This window comes from Eutrema salsugineum, unplaced genomic scaffold (assembly GCF_000478725.1).
Source record: "Eutrema salsugineum unplaced genomic scaffold, Eutsalg1_0 scaffold_8, whole genome shotgun sequence".
Lineage (NCBI taxonomy): Eukaryota > Viridiplantae > Streptophyta > Magnoliopsida > Brassicales > Brassicaceae > Eutrema > Eutrema salsugineum.
In genome coordinates this window covers 9,884,194-9,888,507 of record NW_006256414.1, presented here as the reverse complement: position 1 = coordinate 9,888,507, position 4,314 = coordinate 9,884,194, and the positions used below count along the sequence as shown (strand labels likewise).

Here is a 4,314-nt window from a genome sequence, read left to right as displayed (position 1 = left end):
GTCCCAACCATCAAAGTTACACGTATTGTGTACCCTATTTGGTTGTTGCAATCCAATATGACTCATTATGTGACGGAGACACTTTATAACTTCCGAAATTTCTTCTTTCTTCTCAGGAAGTGCAGAATTACCAAAGGTTACTTGATTTCGGATGCTGTTTCCTAAATTTTTAATGAAAACGTGAGCATCTTCTACAGATCTAGTTGTAAAATCTCCATTACTTGCTATATCGAAAGAGTGTCGTAACTCTGGAGTTATACCGCGATAGAAGATACCCAGCATGTATTCTTCGGTATATCCATGGTGTAGACAATCTCTTTGGTATTCCCTAAATCTTTCCCAAGTTTCTAAAAGATCTTCATCTTCTTTTTGTTTATAAGTTCTTATCTTTTTCCTTAAGAGATTTGAACGATTTCTAGTGTAAAAACGATTTAGGAAAGCAGTTCTACACGCTGCCCACGTTTTTAGTGAAGCATTTTAGCCATTTATTGGCATTATCTCTAAGAGAGAATGGGAAAAGACTACACTTGTGGTAATCCCCATTTGCTGTAATGGTTGCACATAATTCTTCGAACGTCTCGATATGGTCTATCGGGTTTTCGAATGAATAACCAGAGTATTGATTTTGTTGAACTAAATAGATATGGGGTACCTTAATTTCGGTTTTGCCATCCTCTGGTAAGGCTGGTAGAATAGCTCTTCGATCTCCCATGAACTTCTCGAGTGAATCGAAACTTCCAATCAGTTCATCATCATCTTTGTGTTTTGTCGATCCGATTAGCTCATTGTCATCATAAATCGGTTCTTCAAACTCATCATCAGTCAGTTCATCATCGCTTGGATCACCATCCACACGATTTGGTGGATCACCAAGAGTTCCGGGAACATGTTCCCGGTCTCTCATGGCAGAGAAACCTGAAAAATTCAAAAGAAAAAGTAAAAGTAAACAAGTGTTCTAATGGATTTAAGCTGGGATTCGCAACGAAACAAATCAAAGTCCCCGGCAACGGCGCCAAAAACTTGATGTCGAGCAAAACGGGGTTTGTTGTTTTCGTTTTACTAAGCTTCAGGTTTTAAATTTATAACCCCTAAATGTCTGCAATGCACAGATGTGCGCTGTAGTACTTAGGGTATCGATCCACAGAGACTTAGTTGTTTCAGTACGAATTCACTACAACGCTTAAATCAGACTAGAACTAAAAAGGTTTTGGTTTTGGTTTTGGGTTTTTGGTTGTCACTAAGTCTAAACTAGAAAGCTAAACAAGTAAAAGCAAATAAAAACGAAAGCAAGTGCAAGCAAGTAAAAATCGGTTATGTATGAAAGCAAGTAACAAGCGAATAAAAGCAGAATGGAAATCTAAGGTTGTAAGCAATGAAAGAAAAACGTTGGGCATCAAGGGTAATTCGCAGGGGTTCATGGACTAAGCTATGTCGATTTTAAACATATGATAAAGGTAATCAACTACGTATGTTCTAGAACTCGAGGCACGGAAGTATGAATAGCCTACTATTGCAGCACTAAACAACTATCTCTCGCAACCCTAATCAGTAGGTTTCCACTCTGATTCTGGAAGGGAGAAGATGCAATAGCAGGACAAGACTCATCAACATTCACAACTCAACTACAGGTAGGTTTCCACTCCTATAGAAGAATTCCTCGGTTCACCCTAGTTTAGACAATCAATGAAAGCTTTCACAACATATCATATCAGATCGGCTTCTAAGTGGCCAGCAAAGAATCACGCAGTAAGATTAAAGGCAAACGAAGAACATCTAGAAGATTATAAATCCTAAATCTATCGATTCATAAGCAAAGACACATGAAATGACCTTTGAAAAGTCCCTTTAAACCCAACTGGGTAACTACTCAAACATATTGTAACAAAGCATCATAGAGTATTGAAAGTGCAGGAAATTAAAGAAAAGAAGGAAGAAGAACGAAGAACGGAGAAGCAGATGGAGGCGCGATGTCTTCCTCCAGCGGCGGCTCCTCCTCCTTCAAGCGGCGGCCTTTAGGGTTTTTTGAAGCACCCACACGAATTCTCTCTCTATTTTTATCTTATGTCTTCTCCACACCTTTAGGAATGACCTAAATGGGGTATTTATAGCTTCTGGGGTGGTTGTGGACATTTAGGGCTTCAAAAATAACGAAAGGAATTGATCTGGGATTTAATTAAGTCGTCGGGAAAGTGAACGACCAAGTTCCGCGGTCGCGGTGGCTCTACCCGCGGTAAAATGGGTGTTGGCCGCGGTCCCGGCACATGCTCTCTTCCGGAACTGCATTTTCTGTCATTCTTGCATCGGGAGTATCTGAAGATCTAACCGTTGGATTGTCTCCAAACCAAGTGCATTAGAAAGCTGGTTGGATCCTCTATGTTGCCTCAAATTTTGGGGGTGATCAGACGGTGAGAAGGTCTTCATCGCTTGTCATACTTCTGACGGTCTGCATTTATCCAAAATTGCTCATTTGTTCCAAATTGCATATCTTTTGCCCAAGTTTCCTGTAAAGTCTTTTGAAACTCTAAAACATTGAAAACAATTTAAAAAACAGTGAAAACAGAGTTAAAACACCTGCATAAAATACAATTATGATCCATAAAAGTGGTCAAAATACGGTGTTATCACAGTAGTAGGCAAAGATGACGAAGATGATGAAGTTAAGAAGCATTTCAACTGTAGGTATGTTTCTTGCAATTTTCATTATTTATCTTATCAATGAAGTCTTCAAGACCATCATTGATATTTACTGTATGTTATGTTTAGGTATATATCACCTGGCGAGTCTATATGGAGGATCGAGGGTTATGATACACATAGTCGTACAGTTTCTGTGACAAAACTCCCGTTTCATCTGCCGGATCAGCAATTAATTATATACAATGAAGATGATCCTGCTGAAGAAGTGGTTGAACGTGTTACCGTTGGTATGTCCAAATTCATGGCTTGGATGGAATGTAATAAAGAGTATGAAGTAGAAAGGTCTTTAACTTACGTAGAGTCACTACAAGAAAACAATCGTTTTCCAACGGTCCATTACGACGGTTTTTAAATCGTCGCAAATTTACAACGATTTTACGACGATCTTACGTCTAATTTAAAAACCGTCGTATATAAAAATCGTCGTAAACTCGACGTACAATTTACGACGAATTACGACGATTATACATCGATAACGAGAGATTTGCTAGTAAATGTAAAATCGTCGTAAATTCGTCGCAAAATTACGACGAATATACGACGACTACATTTCGATGTACATATTACGACGATTGTACGTCGAAAAAGGAGTTAGGTGAAAAACATTTAACACATGTTTACCTAACAATTGTAGATGAAAAAATTTATCGCAAAATCGTCGTAAACTCGTCGTAATATTATTGTTGAATGTAAAACCGTCGTAAAAAGTCGTCGTAAAAGCGTTGTAAATCCCGAAATTTTCCTATAAATAGATCTTCATTCATTCATTCAATCACAACACATCATCATTCAAACATAAGAGCATCTTCATCTTGGAGACCCATTGTAGGTCTCTTAAATTTTAGTATAGTGTTGTAAATCCTTATATATTGGGTTGTCCATTGCTGAAAACCCGAATTAAGAGTTATATTACTTTGAATCAAAGAAGTAATAATATTATAAGGTTAATTTACTTCATTCACGTGGCTAGACGTTTTGCGGTAAGTAATTTACCATTTCCTTTAATTTTAATTTTAATTTTTAACTTTTTACAATAATTACTAACTTCTTTTTTTTTCCTAGCAAAACTGGCATTGGGAAACATCCGCACACGGACGTGTGGAGACGGCCTTCAAAGAGAAGGTCAAATTCCGCCTCAACAACACCGTTTCCGACTGGAAACGGAAGTGGGAGGTCGACGGCGACAAGGCCAAGCCGGCGCCTATGTCCAATACCGTCTGGCGGGGCCTTGTCCAGTACTGGTTGGATCCGCACAACCAGACTACGGCCGCCAAGTGTTCCGGATCTAGGTAAGTCGTAGTTAATTTCAATAATATTTACATTATTTTTTTTCTTATAATAGATTCTAATCAAAATATTTTTCAGGAACGCTACTGACGATGCGGGAAATCGGAAGAACGTCCCGCACACTTCAGGCCAGATTCCTTTTGCCGGAAGACGGCTTGTGATGGTAAGTAATTTAAAATCATTAATTTTTTTGTTTTCAAATAATTAACTCTTATTTCTTGATACTAATTAATTTTTTCATTTTGATTTTGTAGGTCGAAGATAACGGAGGAGAACTTCCTCTGATGACGAAGGTTTTCGCCGAGACGCATAAAAAGCGTAACGGCGAAT

The 4,314-nt window shown here is 38.3% G+C and overlaps 1 non-coding gene across 1 annotated transcript; it reads left to right on the top strand.

The window, feature by feature from the left end:
- Nucleotides 1-295: 295 nt before the first annotated feature.
- On the top strand, nucleotides 296-403 carry LOC112082439. The gene has a single exon (XR_002897112.1). It is a non-coding gene; the product is annotated as a small nucleolar RNA R71 (small nucleolar RNA).
- The last annotated feature ends 3,911 nt before the right edge of the window (nucleotides 404-4,314 follow it).